The 25,162-nt window shown below is 41.0% G+C and overlaps 1 protein-coding gene across 2 annotated transcripts in view; it reads right to left on the minus strand.

Moving 5' to 3' along the window:
• Positions 1–25,162, minus strand: part of ATXN1 (ataxin 1) — a 369,363-nt gene that overhangs the window by 226,372 nt on the left and 117,829 nt on the right. For both annotated transcript variants that reach the window (XM_088169133.1, XM_088169201.1), the window contains one exon: positions 2,742–2,806. The gene's annotated coding sequence lies outside the window, so the exon portion shown is untranslated. The remainder of the gene's footprint in view (positions 1–2,741; positions 2,807–25,162) is intronic.

Raw genomic sequence — 25,162 nt, forward strand, 5'->3', positions numbered from 1 at the left:
TGCCCTTGTAAGAGACACATGTTGTCCCATCCCTTTAAATCATACCGAGTACAGAGACTTATCTGGGAGTTCACTTACCAGATTTTTTTTCTGTTTCTTAAGGGCGTCATGGTCTAGACTGATTAGATTAGCATCTACTCTGTAAACACCTAGGGTTGGGAAATATCTCTTGACCTTTCTTGAAACATCTTACCCACATATAAGGCACTGTGATTTCCAAAACCTGCTAGTCTCTCTGATCACTGCTATACAAGTTTTGATCAGTGCCATGAATTTTTATGAGAGGAGGGGAATGGTCTAGAATGGAATGGTTACGTGTTTGAACAGACAGAAATTGAAAACATGGATTTTTTACTCTTAAATCCTTTAATGGTCCCAACTGAGCTGTTCTGGTCTATTGGACAAATCCTTCCTACCTCATGGATAATCGACCTACCAGACCTCCAGACCCACTGTGCTCAGTTCTGCTGCCAAGTCTGCTCTTTTTGTTCACATGGTAAAAATCTTTATGTTTTGTTGAGAAAATGCACAACTTACAATGACAGTTATTTTCTACTCTCACTGTCTTTACCTCTTCACAAAATATGATACACACGGGCCTTGCCCCCAACGCTGTCATGCAAATTCACAAGTCTGGTTTACCAAATTCATCCAATATAGGTAAGTTTGGGCTCATGCCTTGGTTTCAAGACAGCGAGAAGTGCAAGCTCATTAATGTTCAAGACCAAAGTTATTTTTTATCTATATTTTCTTCAAAAAGAAATCGAATAACTAAGACAGTATTAACCAGAAAGACAGTAATGGTTCTGAAATACAGGCATCACCTTCACAGGAAAGAGCTATATTTCTTTGTTTATAAAAGGTATCATAAAAATTACAGTCACCTTATGCACAGGAATGAAGACTTTGAACGGTTCCTGAACATCAAACAAAAATTTAAATGGGATAATTTTGGTATGAAATAATTGCTATATCCCCTTATATTTGACTCATAATCGGACAATCACCAGGCATAGATGGACAACAGGCATGACAGTGTATTTCCTGGAGGGTAGGAATTCCTCAGCCTGCAAGGCTTTGACCAACAACCTAAGTGAGCATGGTAAACATTTACCTTCAATTTATCCAATTACAAGCTGAGAAGATATTTTTCATGTTTCTTCTGCAAGGTGACAGGTACATGCCCACAGAACCCTAAAACTCCAGAGTTTAAAAAAATTGTGTCCTGGCAAAATGACAGGAGGCCTGAGGTATGATATTACATTAAATCAGAGTTATTTTAGCTTGTGCAGACCATTTTGTAACTAGACTGGCATCACTTTGACTTCTTACTGCATAGAGGCAGCATCTTTCCCTCAGAGATCTGCCAGATCTTTATGTTCTCTCTTCACCCTTCAGCAGAGGCCTTTCTGCTAATGGCAAAAAAGCTTCTCATATTGACTGAGATGTCATACCATGTCTCTCTCTTTCACCCTACTTAGTTTTTCCACACAAGAGCTCCCATTTATGCCTGTCTTACTCTGCTTGATCTGTCCTTGGTCTGCTCTCATATCATCCTCATATGATATTATCAATTTATTTATATTTAAGGTAATGAAATACCCATTCAAAGCTCCAGAAGCCCTGAGATATAGCAATTACAAGCAAAACACAACAGTGTGCAAAAAGTTTTATCAACAGGAACTCACCTGGGCAACCAGGTAGACCAGAAACACCTGCCTGCTGAAAGCCTATCTCTAATGTTCTCCTAAAGTGGTGGGGTTTTGCCTCAGGGCTTCTTCAAAGATCATAAAATTCAAACTCTTGTGAAGTGTAGGTTCTACCACATGGATAGATTTGTTCATGCATGGACTGTTTTGTCATGGGGTCAAGTATAGCCAAGAAAGTGGAGTGGACACCTTGGGGGCAGGACCATCTCTCAACCAGCTTTCCTACTCAAGAGACCCTAGCTCTGAATTTTTCTCACTATAGAGTTTTCACAGTTTATACTCTCATAGAATCATTAATGAAAATACTTTTAAGATCAGCAAGTCCAAATTGTCACCCCAGCACAATGTTCACCATTAAACCATGTCCTCAATGCCATAGCCATGCATTTTTTGAACACTTTACAGGAATAGTGACTGCACCACTTCCTTTGGCAGTCTGTTCCAATTCTTTTCAACTCTTTCTGTAAAAAAAAAATCTTTCTTAATATCCAACTCTAACCTCCCCTGGTGCAACTTGAGGCCATTTCCTCTTGTCTTAGGAGTCCTCTCATCTTCTTTGTGCAAGAGGACATAAGAATGGCCACAGAGTGGCCATAGGACAACAGTAATAAGCAGATGCTTAGGGAGACATGGGCATTATATACTACTTTATCCTCGTACTTTCCAGCCTTCCACTATTTTCAGCTTAAGGAACTTCCTGACCAGAATGTGGTTTCTGTCCATTTAGTCACTCTCAATGGATTTTTCTCCAAAGATTTATATAATCTTCTCCATCGCCATCTGTAAATTGTAGGTATGTGCTATGTCACATTGCACAGGTCAAGTCCCTGATGCAATAAGAATTCCCACATCCTGCCTGCCTCATTCAGTGTTCCTAGCTCTTGCACTGAGAAGGGAATGGCCAGTCTCTACCCATACTTTCAATGCTACACAGATCTTTGCAGCCCTCTATCATATTCCCCCTTCTTCCAAGCTGGAAAGCTTGTTACCAAAGCCAGTCAAAGTCTTCACTGCTGCTGCTGCAATTCTTACCTGGTTTTGAGTCCCTCTGTCTTGGTCTTAGTCCTGAGACATCTGCACTCCCTCTGTTCTTCTGCCTGTAGAAAAGTGATAGTAAAAATTGTCCTTTTATTCCATAGAGCAGTGGTGACATAGTGAAGTACAAGTATTATTACTATAAAAGCAATACAGAATGCTCTCTTTTCCCAAGGCTTAGCCAAGGACTCAGAAAAGCAGCAATTCCACATATCAAGGACAAGAGAACACAGTAGTAATGTAAACAAAAATAAACTCATGGTTCTATCTACATTTTTTTCATACTTATTTAGCAACACAGACTGACTAAAAAAAAACCCTTCCCATTTCATAAACTACCTCTGTCAACCAGTCCATTCCTGTGTAAAAAATCTGAACTAATGGGACATCTCTCACCAATCTCAGATTACTTCACACACTTATATGCAGAATAGGCCTGAAAAATATGACATGCTACTATGGGGAAAAAAAAAAGTGGGACTGCCAGATGGTTTCCCTGCCATTTAATCTGTCTCTCCCTTTCCATGCTGTATCTCATTTCTTAGGACATGGTATTAAGTTATTTCTCTCTCTTACTTGGCCCATCTTCAGCTAGGTGTGTAAACTTGGTGTCTAATTTAAGATGTACAAGTTGTCCCGTTGTCTTAATGGTTCTGAATCATACATTTAAAATGAGCTTTGTGCTTGAGGGTATGGCCTCGTGAACATGTTTTAGTGAGGCATTCAAGGGTGTGGATTTACAGGACACCAGCTACCCTGCAATAACTGCACAGATGAACACCCTTTGCCTGCTGGTAAATGCAAAGCAAGTTAGCCCAGAGAGAGTCTCAGCCAAGATAACCTCTGCCCCCTACAATTGCTCTTCCTGCTGTTCCCTGAATGCTGCTCCTTTTGTAGTAAACGTGACAGTTGCATATAGAGGCACGACCACCTCCTTCATCTCCAAAGTGATCCATCTGCAGACACAGCTCAAAGCATACTTTTTCTTAGTACACCCCAAAATCTTGCAAACTGAAGTCATATTTAAGAGGCCTTGCCCCCCTTGATGTGTCATGACTTCAGCCTTTTTTTTTTTCATGTTTAAATGATAGGATATATTCTTTGCAGAGTCTTCATCATGTATCACATATTCACATATATATAAGTTCTCTAATTCTTGAGCCCTCCTGTTTACCCCTGCCGGTTAAAAATGCATAGCGGGGGTGGGGGGGTGGGGAGGGAGCAGGGGGGACAGGAAAGGGCAAGCAATTCCTCAAACAACTCTGAGTCAAACCAGGTACCCGCTTTGGGACGAGGGAGCAGAGGGGACAGACCTTGTGACTACTGAATACCAGTGGCTGCTGCCCCCAAGGGTATTTCTGGGAGCCTACAGGTATTGTTACACAATGTATATACTTCACAGGGTCCTGAGCAGTTTATCAGCTGTACAGAAATTCCTGCATAGTTTATCATCTGGGCAAGCATCCCAGCACCAGTGTTGTCTCTCCTTAGTCTCTTCAGAGTATCAGAGGTTCCCAGGAACATTCCCAGAAGCTTTTAGCTCAGCATGATTCACTGCCAAGTTGAAGAGTTTTTTCGAGTCCCTTGTAGCGATCATCCTGAAAATTGCAGAAGAGGAGCTTGCCGGCTCTACAACCATCCCTAAAAGGCTCAACTTGTATAGAAGTCATTGTCTGGCCTCCAAAAACATTTGTCTGAACCAAGACACATTTTTCTCAACCTTGCACACGTTTAAGGTCTTCCCAATGAGGTCACAAAATCTCCTTGTAGCTCGAAATAAAAATCTTTCCTTTGGTGATTTTCTAAAATCTTTTTTTATTTTAAATTCTAATAATCCCTCAGATCCCTAAATGTGGATCAGCACCCCTTTCCTGTTCAAACTAGATGCTGTAGTCAGTTATATAAGGCCAAGTTTCCATTCCCAGGCATTTTATAGCATAGGCACACAGGTTATACATCGTCTGCAGTAAATCATGCAGCGAAATACTCCATTATGTGATATATCTCTCAGAACAGTTACCTCCCGAGAAAAGACTTCAGTTTTGAGGCCAGCAGACTTTTCAGAAATGGCAAACAATTGGTGGGGTAAAAAGGTAGATTTCTCCAAGGGTGAAATAACAGTGTTTTCTTATTTCAACCTACAAAAATTATAATTTTCTGAAGACAAAATGAAAGAAAAAATTCCAACAACCACCAAGCCCCTTTTACTCTTGAAGAACTTGCTTCTCCCTATTTATTTTGCTTTCTGAGATTTGCCTTTGACATGTTCACATTTTTAATGCTTCTTACTCGCCAAAATGTTAAATGGATGACTTAAGTTCCAGTATATCGCTTCCACTGAATCTGTTAGTCTTGTAGTGGCACTTTCCCTTAGTAGCACATTGAATTAGTGTAGTTTATGGTGACCAGTTCCTAGGTTTCCTCTAGTGCTCAAATCTTCAATGAACACAAAGATAAGTGTGAAGAACTTGCCAGCTTGAAATCCCTGCTATCTGCACAACAGACCAAAAATTGGTTTTTAATTATTTCAAGACTTCAAACTCTGAATACTTGGCTGTATAATTAAAATCTGGATTGTAAAAATATACTGAAAATACCCTTGAACCCTTCAAATGTTTCACCTGTTAGTTATTCTACTTCAAACTCTTCAACTCCTCAGCTTTACTATTTTGTTTTCTTTGATGTTTGCTCCTTTTAAGCTAACCCCAAAGAATTTCACTCTCAGCCACCATGGTTATAAAGCTGTGGTTTGTTAGCTTTGTAAGTGTTTATGATAGACAGCTCTCTTCTGTCTTTCCCAATCCTTAGGAATTAATACCTTTTATGCATTGATTAATAGCCCTTCTTTCTTGATATTCCTTTTAGGAGAATTAGAAATAACCACCAGATCATCATCTCCATCACTTGGTAACACTGCTTGTGGTCTGGTGTATAACTCTTGTATAAGGATGGTTGGTATGTAAACACCCTCCTTAATCGTCATTGTTTGTTTCAAGGATAAAACAAACAAAACAATAACAAAACGTCCTTTCTTTTGCATGCTGGAAGCACATGCCATTAATATTAATTAATTTATTTATTTAAACTTGGTTAAAGCATTTGCTCTTAGGCTGGAAATGTGGCTGCCAAGTTTCCTGCCTGCAATTTGTTACAGCTCAGTAGTAAACTCCTGAAAATAGGAATTTGAAATGGAAATAGTGACAGGCCTTTTAACTACACTATAATAAGCAGGGTTTTTATCTTGCATACTGTATGTCGTTACACAATGGCAGCCTATCATAATGTGCACGGAAAACAAACAGGGTCTCTTTAGATCACTCTTCTGGCTAAAACTGGGCAGACAGAGGAAGTAAAACAGGCTGGAAAGACAAAAGACTATAAGGTCAAGAACACCACACCCAGACCTAAGCCCTTCTGTTACACAGTGGAGCACAGGATCTTAGAGAACTTGCACTTGAATAAATTGACTTTGATCAGCTTGCCATAAAAAAAAGAGGTGTAGCCTGCTATATTGCTAAAGGAGGTAAAGAAGGAAACTTGCCCATAGTCTTAAGCTGCAAATTAATGTACCCAGACCCATCCTGTTATACAGAGCAAAGCTTCAAAAAGTATGTTTCTTGCAAACATTTCTTATCTACTTGTAATAATATGTTTCATGTAATTCTGCACATATAAAACACAGGAACATTAAAGCTGGTTTCCACAGTAGCTTCCCAGTGATGGCTGTAAAGTGTAATTTTTCAGAGTTGCTGAACATCCAGAGTCCTCACAAGTCACCTGAGTTTCTCTAGATCTGCACCTGTGTAAATGACAGCAGTACTGCATCTTTGTGAAAACAAAACACTGCTATTGCTTTTTACAAGGTGTTTGGCAACCAGGAAAATAACTGAATCATATGTACAGAACAACAGAGTATCTGGGACTTGTACCGAGCACTTCTGCTTTGTAGAACATATGCTTAAACGCCGTATACTGAAGTGCCATATCACATCTATTTTTACTAATTGAGTTTACTTGCATTTGGGCACTGCACCAGCTACTCAGCAAGTCCAGGAGATTAATGTAAAAGCCTCTCTGCATTTAGAAAGTAGAGTCACTCTAGATTTACAGCTGCTTACTTTGAGGGTGGCTGACTGCTGATCCTGAGGTCTTTGAGGAACAGATGGTTTTCTGAGCTGCAGTGATAAAGAAAATGATATTATTTACCTCCTAACATTAAAATAAAGAGGCAGAATAAAAGAAAAAGCAATATATTCATCTTCTACAAATAGCATACTTTAGTACACAGTGGGATAAGAGGAGGGGGAGGCCCAGTCAAAACTCAAGGAATAGTATTAGAAATTCACATGAGGACAAACTTCCATAAAATAACCCATCCTGATCTGGTCTGTGAAAGTATTGGCCCTTGTAATGTTAGAATTTATAGCTTTAATCTTCTTAAGAGCTGCATGGCTCTTCTCACATGCAGGGAAAACAGATTTGATGTTTGTGAGATTAAAACTACTGAGCTGAACTTTGCTTGTTATTGGCCAGAAGCACTTGGAAACCTAATAAAGCATTCCATTAAAATCTTGGCATTTTAGTAACACAAAAGAAGTAGGCTTCTCAAAATATGAGTCCAAGGCAAAAGGACACTTTGGGGGAAAGAATTTGGATTTTAACTAAGTTTGCAATACTTTAAAATAGATCAAAGGAAACATGAGGTAGAGTGGAACAATAAGTGCTTGATGTAACTAGCAACGTCCAATTCTTTGTTGTTTAAACTTTATTACATTTGAAGACATGTTTTCATATTCTTTTAAACTTCATACTTTTGTGAGTCTATCAGTAGCTGGAAAAAGTACAACCCATGTCACTGGCTGGCTGTGTGGTCTCTAACAGGTAATGTGAGGCCTGATTTCATAAAATTGTGAGGATCCACAACCACAGCTGAGATCAAGGGGGGATACTCATATTATGGGCTTTAGATGATCAGCTTTATTTTGAAATAAAGAGCTCCATTAAAGCTGGCTAGGCTATAATTTTAGGTACACAGGAAGCCCATAGTGAAGACAGGCATGTACTTGCAATCAGAATATGGTTTGATTTGATCTATGAAGTCACAACTAATGTTTCTGTAGAGAGAGTGGTAATACTTGTGGTGATGGTATGAACTACGAGTTCAAAGCATGACTGATCAAGGGTTAGGATCTTAGCAACAGTGGTAAAACTTTGCATAGTACCATTTGGGCAAATGAGAGCTGCCTAGTGCCAGCTGCACTGTTGAGAACCCTTGCTTCACCAAGGTACAGTGAAAAGAACCCTCATAAACAATGGCTTTTACTGTTCTCTGCAGGCAAACAGGCAGAAATAAAGACATATAATCAAGTTGAAAAGAAGTAAATTTTCATAACCAGCCCCAAATAAAACAAGTCTCTTGCTAGGGTTCATTGACGAGGTTTGGGGTTTTGTCAAGGCAAACAGCATTAATTCCAACACGCTACGAAATTACTTCATCCTATCTGTACTGACAAAGCCAACCATGAAAACTATGCTAGCATTTGCCTATGTATGGTTACAGCTAAATCAGATCTTCTAGATTCATTCTGCTTACAGAATCAGGAAGAATGTAGGCTTTCTTCTAGAAAAATTGTGGCTAAAACACTGTGAAGCCTGTAAGGATGATCAGGTAACAATCAAATACCTACAAACAAATTTTAGCCCAGATTTTACCCCACACAGAAAACCAGTGTTGAATCTGGATTACACAGCTGGTGTGAGTGAGTCCTACACAAGCTCATCCCATTGTAGATGACTGCACAGAATTCACTCATGCAATTCTATTTTTTGCCCTTTCAAAAGAAATTCCCCTTTGCACAGCTGAACATTACTGGATGCTCATAAACTGGCTGCTAACATGGCTGGTATGCTTCATTTTTTGTGGCACTAACATATGAAGAGCTATCTACTGTAACAGATGCTCTTTGACAGTGCAAAATAACAGCACTCAGACTTAAACTGTAAATTATAAACAATCCCTCTCTAACTATAAAATGAATACACAGAATGGGGAGCCTTGTCAACTAAGATTATTAGTAAATCAGGTTGAGGAAGACAAATTATTCACTAAAGCTAAAGTAACTAAAATTTTATTCAGTTAACATTACTGCCATTAGAGCTCTCCTGTTCTTTACCATAACTGGTAGATACGAAAAAGAGTAATTACAAGCAACACATAGTAAAAACAGTTATATGTCTTCTTGCTATGGAAAAGTCACATAAAATGTTTCTGGTCTTCTTTTTTATTAATTTCTATCAGTAGAAAATATGCTATATAAATGCTTATTAGTGGCATGTGCCTGGCCACATCAAGACAGCTCCTTCCCAAGGGATTTCATAAATATTTTTTCACCATCAAACCACAGACAGGACCGTGAATTAAAAGTGACCTTGATGGACTGGTGGCGCAGCTGCCATGTATTTGATTATAAACTTTCGGGTACTAATGCTGAGGAGTGGTGTTACAACATAAGCTGAAAATGAGTTCAAGCATAGCTTTCTTCACAGAATGTCCCTGGCAACCTGGCTGCAAAAAGCATTCAATGTACAAAGATTTTTTTTAAAAAAAAACCTTTAAAAAATAAAGCATTCCTTTTTTTCCTCCTGATCTCTTCATGACATCCCAGTGCCAAGTTCTCCAGAAGGATGTGCTCAGGGATAATACCCTAGATTACAATGACTGTAGCTACATCTGGAGTACTTGTGATATCTCAGATATAAAACTTCTTCATAAAGGACATGGAGAACTTGGAGGAAGCATGGGTAAAGGAATGGGCACCCTGTTACATAGCACAGTGGTTCCTGCCCTATAGTGGCAGCCTCTCAGGAATTCCTGAACAGCATGGCAGGGATGGTGAGCACAAAGCTAACCTTCCAAAATGCACGCAACTTCCCATGACCTAATGAGAAGGAAAATGAACTAGCAGCTCATCCTTCCCTTCAACACGTGCCAGAAGAAATTTTTGTGTCACTTAGTTCAGGATCAGACTTGCAAGGCCTAATTCTTACAACTTTAGAAGAAATAGGTATGGCCAAAAAAAGACCCTGGCAGCTGTCTGTAGGCAGGATTAATACCTTTGCATTTCATGGGATACCTGGATGGGGAGTCTCAAACTCTGCAGAATGGCAAATGCAGCCTGGTTTCATCTCATGCACTTGCACTGCCTGCATCTCCTATGGTACCTGGAGCTAAGTACACATGGGAACCTTATCCACGTCTTGACAGCATGTGTTAAAGAAGCAGGACTAGCTGAACATCTCCCACTCCTCCGAGAGCCAAATTTGCCTTCTTTCTCCTTCACAGACTAAGTAGGGAAGCAGGTACCAAACCTATCAGTTTTGCTGATGCCAGCTCAGAGTACACACAGAGGCATAATTTGCGTGCTTAAAGAGCTTCACAGCATTGAAAGACAGCTCAGAAAACGCAAAAGGTCAGGGCCTGCCTTCCAGAGCCTGACAAACGGGTGTATGCACACATGGAGGAAGGAAGCTCCCTCTCTTGCACAGAGCTGGCTCCATGGCTCTTTCCCATCTCCCTAGAAATCCAGGGCATTTGTATGCAAGTTAGGAGGAAACCAGCAGACTAGTCAGCATGCAGGGGGACTTGGTGGTCTCACTGAAGATTGTCTTAGATATCATAGCAAAAGGACCTCCTATTTGGGCTCTGACTCAGACACAGTTTGGATGGTGGGAAAGCCTTTCAGTCCCCATTTGTTATAGCTGACCAGTCTCATTTTAATGCACAAAACAAACTCACTGTGCAAATATGCCATGATGGGCAGTTTGTGCCCATGATGCAAGCTATACCCAAACAAGCAGAAGGGTCATAAAATAAGGATTAAAGTTCAACAAGGAAGCTGATAATGAAGAAGCCTACCCAGACTATGCCCTATTCTAGCCAACATTACGTTATCTTCTAATTTTAGAACAGCTGACAGTTTTTCCCAGACCAGAAGTTGACAAGAGGCTGAGCAACACCAATGTCGTTAAATCTTTGTTTTCAGGCGCAGTGTTGTCTCCACACTGCAAGAAGTTGCTTCAGCATGTGAAATTTTGCAGGAAGGCAAAGACACACTGACGCTGGATGCCCATACAGGGAGCTGTGTAATATGTTGAAACCATCTGGCATTTTGTAGTTTTGCAGTATCAGTCAGACGCACTGTCTGGAAACACAGGGCTCAAACCCAGAGTCCTTGATTCAGGTCAGATACCTACAGATGCCTGTGGTCGTTTGGCCAGACTGGAAGCTGCAGAATAAAGCACTTAATTAGGTGGCTGAAGTTTATGACAGATTCTGGGGCAGCTGAGCTAGAAGCCTATTATCACTTAGGAAGTTTCAACAAATGCAATTACTACGGCATGTTTGATATAATACACAGTCTTCACAAAATGTTCCAAAATAATGTTTTAAAGACATGTCTTGTTGCTGTTATGCTTTGTACCTTCTGACTAAGGAATAGGCCTGATGATGTGGATCCCAGTGTGAAGCTTACTGAAAACTACCACTAAAATAAATAGAGCATAGTTATGGAAGAGTATTTTGTATAAAATTGCCTTCTCTGGAGTGTGAACAACGCTGCTGAAAGCAGCTCTGGGTTACATTATTCCTGTGATCCAAATTTTTTTAACCAGCTGATGTCACTAGGGAGATTTAAAGTCTTTATAATTACCACTCAAGGCCTAGAGGAAGGGGAGAGGAAAGACAATACAATTACATTTCATATGTTGATTTCAAGAGCAACCTGTAGTGGTATGGTAACTTGTTTCATCTATCAGAAAAAGCAAATTAATTCTGTATCCAGTCAGTTTTATGAGTGGTAGCTCAATTTGCTTTCCCAGTTAAACAGGGAAGAAAGTGGCCTTTTGTCACAAACAATTGCTTCCTGCAATGCTGCAGAATAAGATGTAAAATAGGCAAAGAGCTTTGGATACAGCTTCCAACGTCCTACTAAGAAGTAAAATTTCTTTCTTTCATCTTCCCTCAGAGAAGGAATTCAGGTTATGCTCTGCACTAAATTAAAGTGTTCTGCTCAGTTATGTACATGTACAGCTTTGAAAACTGTTCCTGCTTCTAGGTCAAGGGCTCTCCCTGTGGCCGGATGCCAGCTTTATCCCTGGACTCCCATAATCCCTTGAAATAAATCAACTTTCCATTGAAATCCTCTGCCAGTTCCACTTCAGACTAAAATGTGCTGTCTGTAGCATGATGCTCTTTTATACTTTTGTGGAAACAAAAAAAAAGAAGAGAAACAATGTGGCCATTGTGTACTGGAAACAGTTCCACGTAACCCGCATTGTGTATATTAAAGTCTATCTTTGTATGTTGCACTAACCCAAGATTTCAGTGTTTATTATTAGAACTAAGAAAAATACCTTTGACCAAAAGAATAATTTTACTGACTGAAAAAGATCCCAGCTTGTGTGCGTGTGTATTCCATTACTACTCTGCTCACGTGGACTGAAGTATGTGGATGCATTATACTACCTCCCTGGGCAGATGAAGCCCTCAAAGATTTTTTTTTCTTTCCACTCTTTTTTTTTTTTTTTTTTTTTTCTTTTCCCCTCCAATATCAATTTTCTTCTCTGTGTGTTATAAATGAACCCGAATACATTCACACTTTACTGTCGAAGATTAAAAGCTGTCACTTCATTTCAGGGAACCAGGCAGCTTTAAACTCAGCTGCAAGAAAGCCCAGATGCTACTACATCTCCAGGGGAAACTTATCTACTCAGAAATGGCAAAACTTCTGAACAATAATAACAAAATACAGCTTAAAGATGCTGATGCCGTTCTCCTGTCGGTGCTGAGGTCAGTACTTTGGAGAGTGGGTGCCAGTCAGAAACTGCAGCACTCAGAAGACTGACATTTCTGAAAAGCTCTGCTTCTCCCCAAATCTCAGTAACTTTAAATGGTCTGCCAGTTAAATCAGAACAGTCTGGTGTAAAGCCTCCAATTTTCTGACAACCTTTATATTCTCTTGGCTCCTACAAGGCCCTAAAGCTGATCGTGTATAATCCTGAACTGAATGTAAAATAAATACGAAAACCTGTCATGATTTTACAGTTTTCCAAAGGATATTTCACTAAATAAAAAGAGCTGCATTTTTGGCACGCAAATGCTCCATATAAAAATCACAGTTAGTTCTTTAAAATAAAGTTACACAATGCAGTGCCAGACTCTGCCCTCCGAAGTTCCCCCTAAGTGCTGAGGAGCAGCTACATCCCCATGAGCTGGCTGGCCCTGAAGATTCTGTGCTCCTTTTCCCCTGCACAGTGGCTGTGTGAATCAGGGCTGTGACACCAGCCAGAGCCACCCCAGCCCCTGAGGGTCTCTCCAGCATAGGAGCTTAGGGGGAGGTACCCGGGTTTACTCCTAGGTGGGGCACAGCCCATGGTGTGGCCAGCTAAATCGACCACTGGCAATTGCTTCCATGCTTGTGGTGCAAATACAGCCTGATCAAATCGTGACCCAGAGCTCACCCGCCTTCATGCCCTTGAAATACGTTGCCTAAGAAAATAACAATTGTTTGCAGAAAGCTCTTCCACTAAGCCTGCATTATTTAGCTATCCACATCAACTGTGTGCCAAGGCGTGGGCTCTAAGCTGGAGTGTCCACAGCACTACAGCACGGAAATGAGTTTAAATCACTGACAAACTAGAGCTGATGTCAGGCTCCACTGACTTCACAGACCTCAAAAACATCTGCAGGTCCAGAACACAGCTACAAGGCCAGACAGAGACACATAGGTCTAGCAAAGTAGGACCCAAACACAGCAACCTTGACAATGGATGTGAGGTGCATTTTGAGTGAAGCTGTGACTAGACTAGCAAAAGATCAATATACTACCTTGCAAGAAATTTGGAAGGCACCTCCTGCAAATCCTGGGGTGGTAGCTCACTGTTAAAACCACAAGTTATGTTTGCACAGTACTGTTTGGAAGGCTGGGAGGGAAGAAATGGAGGCAAGACAAGGCATTTCAAAAAGGGAAAATCTGTGTTGTCACTCAAGGTTTCCAGGTTTGTCTGCAGAGTTCTTTCAACGTGCAGGTTTTAAATGTTACACACCAGTGTCTCATAATCTCCTCCTGGGACAGACTACAGGCAATTGCACTGGATATAAAACCACAGTTAAATATACACATAGAGCTTTTAATTTTAGATCAGACTTGCTGAAACTATCTGGTTTTCTCCTGGAAGCCCTCAGTAGATAGCTTCTTCACTTAGCTCCGCCACCTTCGGGCCTTCTTTTTAAGTGAGGAGTGCAGCTGAATCCAAGAATTCAAAGCAAAACTCAGCTGAAACCATTATGTTTCATCTGGTTACATGTCAAAACCTCAAACCTTGTGTACACAGGGCTCAAATTATAAACCCATCAGGCCCAACCCCAGAGCTGGACACAGGTTTGCCTGGAGAGCCCGCAAATCCTTTAGAGAAGCTGATACAAGTTTCGAGTTCATAATGACTTGAAAACCCAAAGTGGCCACGAGACTTTTCCAAGGTCAAACAGTGAGCTAGAGGGGGAGCTAAGAAGAGAACCACAGCCCTGGCCACACACTGCTACCAACAGAGGTAGAAACTCACTCTGCTTGAACTTCATACTGCATAGCCTTTGCCAAACCACTCAAAAGAACCACTTTTTTTGCCTGTTAATTGTTTTAATAAGTCACATGGCAATGAATGACTAAAAACTACATCATCCCTCTAAGGATTCAGCTGTGGAAAAAGCATCCATTTAGCTGCAGGGTAGTTATTACTGCATAGCTTTGATTTTGCTACACAATGCACACCCTGTTTATGGAAATGCTTACATGCTGCTCCAGGTGAAATCATCATCACTTACAGGTATACTCTGAAGCTAAAGGAATGACCTCAGATCCACTCATCTATACCCCAAATGGAGCCCTGTTCACTTACTGAATCTCCACAATGCTCTCAAATGTTGGTTAATGTCCCTTTGGACTTTTTTGAACGCCATCCAAATCTCTGCATCTATTACATGAAAATAGAACTCCAAGGTGAGAAAAAGCAATTGCAGTTAGAATACCTTTCCCTCCTGCTGGCTCCACCATGGCACACGTCTCACTGGGGAGCACTGGGATAATTTCAAGTTCACAGCACAGCATAACGTAGTAATCCCTTTCGAATCTACACCATCACACAGTGGTCACTTATTTGCTCCTTCACATGCATTCTACCAAAACTTTAAGACTTCTGGCAATACAGCAAGCAACTGCTTCAGGATGGAGGCTTAATGCTGAAATACCATCAGGGCTGAGGATTGCTACATATTGCTTTCTAATAGTCCCTGCTGTTTGACACCTGGAGTGGCATTAAGGAGTTCTGGAACTGTATCCGGAGCTCTCTACCAATAATTGAAAGTGCTTCTATAATGTGGGAAAAAGAGAAGGGATATCAGGGTTCAAGGTTCAAGTCTGTTTAAGGTCTTGGAAACATTTTTGAGGAGTGAGGAGTCAGCATTTGTAAAGTAAGGTAAGACTTACATACACAAGTGAAAGCACGAGATTGCAATACATACCTTTTCCAGTTCAGGTTAATTAGGAGTTTACTGTACTCCCAGCTAGTTTTGCTTGCAGGCAAATGTTTTTTGAGCTCAGCAGCCAGGACTGTATCTAGGGCTAAGCTTTCCCACCATATCATTCCAATAATAAAAGAATTTTTCTGGCTTCCTGTTAAACCATGCACTGATTACAAAATTCTTTTGCTTATTTAAGGCCAGATTCAATAAAAATCCTGTCCAGCTTCTGCATCATGGAAGGCCACAAAAGCCCTGAAATATTTTGGTTTTGAAGCCTGTGTGGGCTTCCATGGTTTGGATGCTGGGTAACTGTTCCAGTGAATGTGGTCCTCATAAAGCTTTTCAAGGTCTTGCTCCATATGGACCTAGTGATTTCTCTTTATTCTCTCCAGTGTGGATTACAATCTACTTCAGAGAATCTCTGATTTATGCCTCTAGCTACAAGCTAAATCCTAGAGGAATAGGTCCTTTTCATATCAGGTCACATCCTCTGCAGAACACTGACAGAGAAATTGGAGTTTCTGAAAAGCAAGTACCACTTACAAAAATCTGGTATGTTTTGCATGCTTTATATGAATATAAGTGAATGGTAAAATCTAAAAGAAAATTCTATAAACTACTCATTATCTATCTATATTCATATGACTAAGCTACACGTGGAATGTAGCTTTTATCCTCCATAAAAAATGTACAGATGTTCTATAGAAAACTGTATGAACAAACTTTAACCTCACGACTGCTATTATTTTGTAATAAAGGCTTACAGCATAATGTGAGCTTTTTTTAGAATGTAAGTTCCATGTGAGTAGCGTGTTGTTAATTTAATATTAATGCAATGCACCAGGAAGAAGTCTGCACAGAATCTCAAAGACAGAGAATCACAGTGCTGCAGACAGAAGATTTGCGTTGTGGATTTTATTTGTTTCAGCACTCGGAATAAATTTCATTGACCAGGATTCCCATTGCCACAGGGCAGTGGATTCATCTATAGATGTTTTCACATGCCTTGGCATGAGGATTTTGCTGCAGCATTCCCGCTACTGTTCCTGAGAATCATGTGGTTAAGTCACCTTGTGCTGCACAGAAAATTTACCTCTCTCTGTCAAGTGCATATGAATGAGCTTCTTTTTTGGGAACAGCAAAAGGAAAAAAGAATCCACTGAATAAACTTTTGAATTTCTTTTGCTGAACCATCCTTCAGGTAGCAGGTGCAAAGGCTTTCACTAAACTTGCAGATTGCAAATGCAGTGCCTGCTTTGCTTGTAACACAGATGAATTAAAGCAGAGGAACAGAACAGAAATCTAGTTTCACCCATAGTTTTCCTTTCTCAGTGCCTGAGCCCTCTCCTTTGCAGTGTCTGCCATTCAGATTACATATCCTGTATTCCTCTGAGGAGTCAGTTCACTGTCTCATCTCCAAATGCACTAGTGAAGTAATTTATGACTCCCATTATTATAATCGCTTAGCAGCTCCCAAGCATGTAAAAATAGCAACAATAATTTCTCCCACTTTTCCTTCCTTAGCACCCCATAGGAGAAAGAGCTTGATTAAATCTGTAGGGGTTACACTTGCACTTGTGTGTTTCTATAACTTACTGAGGTAGTTTGACATTTTCAGAAAGTGATGATGTCTACAGACATCTTACTCATTGCAGAAATTCTTCAGTCTAGATAAAACTTCTGGGAAAGTCCTGTGTCCAGAAGCTTCCTTCTTTTGCTTGACAGTTTCATTGCTTCTATGAAATGCACTCGTGTGCTATCATGATCATAAAGGATGGCCCAAACTCAGAAACAAAGAAGGCCATTTCCTGGAAGCCTTCCAGGATCAAATTTGGAAACCTACCCAGGGCTCCATGCAATGAAGCAGAACTTCCATGCATAGCAGGGAGGGAAAAAATGGGGAGATGTTTATGAACAGACCCATGGCAATGTGTGCATGGTAAACTCACAGTCTGCTCCCATTTGTTCCAGTTTTCCAAGCAAGTGATTGCAAACGCAGTTATTTTATGTGGACTATCACAGCTGCATTGCATCCATCAGAGCAAAGACAACAGTCTGGTCCTTGTGAAATGGAGATGAAGTTTTCCTATTTCTACGCATATTCTGTAGGCAAATATTAAAGCCCAAAAGTTCACAGAGGTGCAACAAATGTCAAACAAAGGCTCTCAGCACCTGGAGTAGTTATGAAAGGAAGAATTTCAAAGCACTTCTCTGCTTCTACAGTCATCATCTAGGTCTAAAATGCTAGGAAAAAAGTATCCTGTTTTTTCTAAAGGCATAATTTTAAATCCATTTTGGTTAAACCAGTGCAGAAGACATGGGCATTCTCATATTTCAGTGCAAAACCATGTCTGGTTTGGTTTAAGCTTAAATCTTTTAGGAATTTATTTTGTATTTTCAAATAAGATGGTGTTTAGCTATCACGGTCAATTTGATTTACATGAGATTTTAAAACAACACTGATACAGCTGTTTAACACAACTGATATCTTTGACTTGTCTGGTTTGCTTCTGGCCACTTGTTCTGCAGTGCAATGTCAGCTTCAGGTAGCTACTGAGATAATTAGGTAAAAGCAGTAATTATGTTTGCAATAATGAATATGAAAACTTAGATAACATCTACAGAAAAGCAGTGATCTCTTCAGCTCTCCAATGGTTTCACATGAGTATGGAAAAAGCCTTGTCAGCTTCCAGAGATGAGGAGTTTGGAAACAGGAAAACAACTGCTCCTTGTGAGTCCTCTGGCTCCACCTTAGGAGAAGGAAAAGAATGCTTTCAAGGAGCTTCCTCTGATATACACAGTTCCTCCATACATGTTAGCAGCATTTGATGATCTACAGTATCACATATCAAGAATGATCCAACAAAAAATTATGCATTACCATTTTTCACTGGCAAAAGTTACAAGGGCAGTAACAGTACCTTGTGCTATCCTGAAACTTCAGTAATGGGGATCAAGTTACTGGCTGCCTCACAGCTGATGTTAGAGATTATTTTTTGTCAACTTGACTAGCAGAGGACAGCTAAAGTTTGGGAGGTAGCTGTAGGATCTCACTCCTTGAAAGACCAATCCATGAATGAAGACCACACATTAGCTGGAACATTAGATGGAAGATTCAAGTCAAAGGGAGATACCACAACCTCTATTCACTGAAACCCCAAATACACCATTTCCTAATTTAGCTTGAGTGCCTGGGATGTTTCAGCAGAGGCCGTGAAACAAAACACCTCGTACAAAAGGTGTGACAAGGTATGTACTCAGCTGTCAGTGTCAGCTGAGGTACATAAAGCAACATTAAGCTCCTTCTGCAACGTCAGATGAGCAGGGATCTGGCAGTGGCAAGGTACATTGCAGTACTTTGCATCCGTGTCTGTGTCAGGCAATATTTCTAGCACTGGTACTCACTCACTGTCTTGCAAGTCTTCTGCTCAAGCCTTCTCTCGCTTCTGGGAGGAATTGGGAGGAGACAGAAGAGCAGGAGCTGAAAGATGAGCATTCCTGACAGTAGCTGTATTTCTGTCTCTCTGGTCTGTTCTGTTACTCCAAAACAGTTTTTAAAACCATAGGCAACACAAAAGAAATATTGAGTTGGCCTGCTTTGTACCACTCCAATCACATGCTTTTTACAATCTGCTCCTTCAACAGAATAGCTGATTGCTTAAAGAGCAAAGTATGACGAGCTGATGCATTAGATATTTCCACCAGACTAATGACACTTATCAGGTGGGAAGGATTTTCTTCCTCCCTGCATCAGTGACCATTTCTTCCTTTGAAATTAATTGGAAAAACATTCTGAGGAGAGGTATTTGATGCTCCTATCTGCTGCAACCCGTGCCCGCTTTGGGGTAGGCTGAAAATGCTCCTCCTTTTCCTGTTACAGGGACCAAAACTGAACCCCTGCTTTGGCTGCAGTTTCCCCTGCTTGCCATCACACCTTGCACAGTCACACCAAATGACAAAAGGGACAAGGACGCTGAACATTTCAGAGTCCCATCCCCACTTTTTACGTGAGGAACACTGCCACATCCACCAGAAAGCTCAACATATGCTATTAAAAGAAAACAACCATCACTAAAAACAATCCAGTGCCTTCTATGCTACAAACTCATGGGCAAACTATTAACCTATTAAAATTTTTCATTAAATAATTGCTCCCAGCTGAGGCTTATGAAAGGCCCTGCCAGGCCAAAATGTCAGCTCATTTATGGGATTTGTTATTACAACTGTCAGGCCAGAAGGGTTTGCTGCAGCAGATCCATCAGGCATGCTCGGACAGGAGCTCTTACCTTTGGGCCAGTTGCTTCAAAAACAGAACCGACAAATGTCAGATGTTAAGTTCTCATTTCAGGTCCTGCCTCTTCCCTTTCAATCATCATGGATCAATGGATCAGTTGAGCTGTTTAGCAACTGGCAAAGACCACTTCATGTAGGGTAAGCATCAGTGGGTGTTCAGCTTTTAGAGCTGATAGAGGTCTTTGTCTCAGCTTTCTATATTTCTCAAGTACTAAAGCATGGCTTCAAGGGCTTGTGACTCAATTGGCAGGGGAGGGGCAAGCTGGAGGATGAGGTGTACTTTCCTCAAGGTGGTGGCTGCTCACCATAGCCATGTGCTTCGGGAGAGGTGGCTGAGGGCATCTGTAAGCTGCAGGTCTGTGTTCAGGAGTCACAGACTGATCCTGGTGCAAAGAGAGGATTGCACTTGGGTTTCATAATGGAGTTCATGTAAGTCAGTGAAAATTGAACTGCAGCCAAGGTGGAGAGCCATGTAGAACAGATGTCTTTAAAGAGGATAAAACAAACAAACAAAAAAATACTCAGTCTTAGTTAGAACTCTTGGCCCACTGTTAAATCTGTAAAAAGCCCCAAAGTGCTCTATTGTGGCTGTCCCAAACGCTTAAATTCCACATGTATAAAGTAAAACGCATTTGCATTGCTAATTTATTAAAGAACTTCTTGACCCTAAGTCAAATACTAGCACAAGTCTTCTGCATGGAAAAGCTCTGATAAACGTGCTCTTTAACTCTCTCTTCGAACGTTCAGTAATGCTCCTTTTAAAAGTACATATGCTTCTTCTCGTGTCTGACGCTAATTATCTTATCAGATAACAGGCAGCCCTGTGCTGAGTAGGCATGTAATATATTAGCCTTGGGGAGGGGATTAAAAAAAAAAAAAAAAAAAAAAGCCTTATCTTTCAAGTAGATTTGAAACCGTATATGATCTTTCTGAGTCTGTGGAAACTTTCCTCTGCAGCACAGATCTTATGTAAGGAAGACAATGAAGAAAAAAAAACCCAGACCTGTACAGCTTTCAGACTGCAATTCTCCAGGCTGTTCCCTTCTGTGGAATTTTCTCCTCTATCAGTATTTTGGAATGGCATACAGGTTAAACTGTTCATCTGGCAGGGAAAACAGCTTTGGTAATTTTAAGTTTACATTACACTATAAACAATCGGATTAGAGTAAACAGATGAACTGTATAAATAAAATGTCACTGCTTAGCTCTCCTTTGTGACTTGTATTCTGATACTACTACTACTTTTACTACAACTACTACTACTACTGCTAGGCTTCAGCTGACAGCTCAGCCTGAAACCCTTTATTCATCTTTATTACTACTTCAGCTGTTTTGAGAGCAAAAAGGCATGGAGGACTTATTGGCCAGAGGCTCTCTAAACCTAGCAGGCCTGCCTGGGAAATCAATATGCCGCACTCAAGAGCACAAAGATGGATTGTGAAGCCGAGGCTGGCAAAGGAACGCGGGCTGCATCTGGAAGGACACGGAGACAGCCAGCTCTGCTCCGCCAGAAGCCTCCCAGACCGCGCATGTTTGCACACCAACCTCGTGGCACCCTTCCAAGACAATTTGTGAACCTTGGTTCACACCATTTTCAAAGTAGGTCATACGCAGTAATCTCAGCCGAGGAGAGATACCCTGTCAGCAGCAGTGGCTGCGAGGAGGGCGATAGCTGCGACCAATGAGCGAGCTGGTGCGAGCGGGGAGCCGAGCGCTCGCCGGGCGCCGGGGCTGGGCCAGCTGCAGCCAAGGTGCTTGCCGGGCTCCCACACACCCAGCCTCTCACATTTATAGCTGTACAAGCACTCGCTGTTCTCCTGGACACAGCCGCCGGCACGGCTTAAACATTAACCTGAATGAAAATACAGTAGGAGAAGAGATCTAAGCTTTACCGAGCTCTGTTTTCCTGACAGCAGGAATCGCAGCTGATTCTGAACCAGGGGATTTAAATTTACTACGAGCTTTGGATTATTGCTTCCTAACGTGATTCCGTCACCTGCCCCTGCTCTGACAGTCAAAACACAGCCTCGAAGGTAGCTGCGTTGACAGAGAGGATTCCTAAAGCACTTACAGTTTCCTGCATTTTCCTGTATCCCGTGCTTCAGCTGTTTTAGGGGCATGAAATTAAGAACGGGCACATTTAAAGATGTATTTTTGAAAAATGGTGTCTGGGAAAATGAATGCAGAAATGAGTGTGCATATTCATTTCCACACTATAACAATATAAAGACCATCAGAGAATTACCAGTTTCAAGTAACAGCACTGAACTTCCCAGGCATAGGAAGTGGTGGGAAAGCTTTGCCTTTAAACGCAGCCTCCACACCTTCAGAAATGACTTGATGCTAGAAAGCTAAAGGATTGCCTGAAGAGTGCCACGGCGTTATGTAATTTTTTTTTTTACGGGTTAATTTTTAAACAGGTTCAGTTTAATCTTGTTCTTGGTCAATAGTTACATGAATCTGAATGAAAATATGATCTCTGGAGAAATCCACTCCAATAGAACAGGCATGCATCATTTTTAGCACTGAAATCAACACTGAAACAGCAGAGCTGGACAAGCACTGCTGTTTTTGAATCTGGCAAGTAAGAGGAATTACTTTCCTCCATTTAAAAAGCTGTGCCTTTTCTTTCTTCTCCTTCTTTCCCTGTGATGTCCGACTAGAAATCTTTTTTAAAAAAGGGGTGAGAGAATTCTGAAGGTGCCATGCTATATGCAAAGAGGGAGGGGAGACAGGACTTTGAAGACTAGCAAAAAGGCTTATCTCCCATCCAAGAAAGAGTGCACAGAATGACTGTCTGCTCCACTGGAAGTGACCTACCTGATCAATAGCTTGTCCAGGGAGTCGTAAGACATGCAGAAACATGCCACGATGTGCTACTGTTATCAGCTAAAAGGGTGCTGTGATGACATTCTATGCAAATGTACAGAAAAATCCATAAATCCAAGAAGGGTTATCACTCAGTACATCATCAAGGGAACAATTTATTCTCTCACACAGGATGCGATACTTTCCTGCCAAAACTGCATTGCTTGTTTGTTATCACTAAGCTTTGAAAAAAAAGTAACCAACAAAAATCCCTTTTGCTGCTGCCTCTGGAATAGAAAATCCCTTTTAAGAAAAACTGTAACAAAGGAAACCCCCAGACACTTCACTATTTTTTCCAGAATGACAAATAACTCTAGCTGTTGTTACAAACGGTCTCAGTGTTGTACAATTTTGGGTCATGTGAGTTTTATTACTTTTCAGACTAACTTTTGCTTTTTCCCAGCCAGCTGCTGGCAGCTGTCATCTTAGGACTGAGAGCAAACTGCTTTGAAAACAAATTTGTTCAGAAATTTTTTTAAAGTGATACAGAAAGAAATCCTTTGTGTTTTTCATTTTAGCTTGGATGTAACCTCTTTTTTTTCTCCAGTCTTTGAAAGGAATGAGTTTCCAATGCTAAACAGGTCACAGAGTAATTATGCATCCACCTGAAAATTAAACACACATTCAAAAGCTTAACTAACAGCATTTACTAATTCATAACAAGTATATGTCACTCAGTTTTTTTATGGTTGATCATTAGGGTGTAAGCAAAACTAGATCACATCAAACCCATTGAACAAATGCTGTAATCTTTGAGCAGGGTTAAAAGGAAAGATACAACAGCAAGGTGATACTGTGTTGATGAAGCTGATCCAATACTGGAGGGCAGCCGCAGCAAGTCCTGTGTGTTTGAAATCTTCATGTCAAGGGGGATGGTCTCTGGGGTTACTCTGCGAAAAATCAGTCCTGAGGCCTGGCCAAGCTCTTGTTCTTGGACAGGTCAGAAGAGGCATTCCACGTTTGGGCCAACCTGAGATCAAACCTGGACGGCTACTTTCAACATTGTAAACCCCTGTCTGAATTGAAAAGACAGGCAAAAACTTTGGCAAACGCTTTTATGTTCAGTGCAGAGCCAAATTTACTATCTGTGACATGCACATCTTCTTGCTCTGGTGTCACCAATTATTTTTTATTAGCTTTCTACGTTTTCCCTCACCTTTCATAGCACAGATTTGGCATTTCAGATGCACAAAAGGAATCAAATCTACATTTCCTTTACAGAGTGAAGGTGTTTGAGTTAGTAACATCTCTTTTACAGATTTCTTTGGTGGTAAAAACCATTTTTCTTTGAGAGAGAAATGCACAAAGCTGGCAGAGATCAAAGGCCCAGTGAAGAATTTGAAAGGACCTCAGCATGGTCTTTACAGGGGGGCACAGTGGCACAGAAGAACTGTGAGCTAACATAGCTGGTTTATACATGACCTGCTTGCCTCTAGCTGAGCACTTGCTGTGACTGAGTTCAGGATTTTTTTGGAACAAGTGCTGCAGAACTCCAGTAAACTGGCACTTGTTAAAGGAGATCTTTGGCCAATGCTAAGATTGAAGATGGATTAAAGGTGACTTCGGTCAACCTTTGCTTCCTTATGCCAAGTTCCCTAAGATCACCACAGGTAAGACTGAATGCTAAGCTATTATTTATTGCCTCTTGGATCTGCTGCTGCAGTAAGTTTGAAGATTAGCATGACCTGGCTCTTCCCAATTACCTTTGCACTTGGAAAAAGCTGTGGCCTCACAGTATTCCAGATACCCACTGTGTCAGGGACAGGACACATCACCTCCCAGACAATTTTTAAACTGGGCTAAAGCTTTTCTTCGGTTTAATTGTTTTTAATATGGTTTCTGGAATGCTCTAGTTAGGCTTGGAGGATTTCACATGGTCCCTTCTGGCTATGATCAGCAGATAGCTAGACTGGAGTAGGGTGGAGTTAAAAAACGGGATTGTTACTACTGCGTGTTCATTAGCATGCACATACAGACATGCTTGACAAGGGTTCCCATGTCAGCACTGATGCACCTGCAGAAGTGCTACTGAGGGTTCATTGTGGCCTCACAGTTCTTGGTGGCCAGAAAGAACATTCTCTACCAAGCCAAATGGTTGAAAGTGTGCATAGTGAAATTGCAGAATACAATTTTACTCCGTTCACCTCTTTCTCCTCCCTTGAGTTGCCTCAACTCTGCTATTGGGAGCACTGGAATAAGGCTGGTGTAGGAATGCTAAGGAAATCAATGGATTTATACTGCTGTAACTGAAAGCAGAAGGTAACTCAAAGATCTAAGCTTGTGTGTTACCCCGACAGTTTCTGACAAAAGTGCTTAACTGATGCCACTGGATTAGCAAGTGTGCCACACTTCCTGCACTCACAATGCCAGCTCTCTCCTGAGCAGAAAGAGCTGCTCCTCCACCCCATTCATTCATGCCAGGTAGCACAATGGCTGGCTCTGCTTGAAGATCTCCATGACCCAGGGCCTTTTAACCAGAGCTTTTAACACAGTGACTTGCATCACCTCAGCTTAGCACCACCTAAGTAAATGTAACCCTTCAGTTTAAAGCACATGACGTTTTTCTTGTGTTGGCATCAAACAAAATAGCACACTAATCCTTCTGGTATTAGTCAAATGGGGCTTAAAAATCCACTCATATGCTTTGCAGTTGCAAGATTTCCCTGGCAAGTGTGTACACTGG

The sequence above is a fragment of the Sturnus vulgaris genome, chromosome 1 (assembly GCF_052056855.1).
Source record: "Sturnus vulgaris isolate bStuVul1 chromosome 1, bStuVul1.hap1, whole genome shotgun sequence".
NCBI classification, from domain to species: domain Eukaryota; kingdom Metazoa; phylum Chordata; class Aves; order Passeriformes; family Sturnidae; genus Sturnus; species Sturnus vulgaris.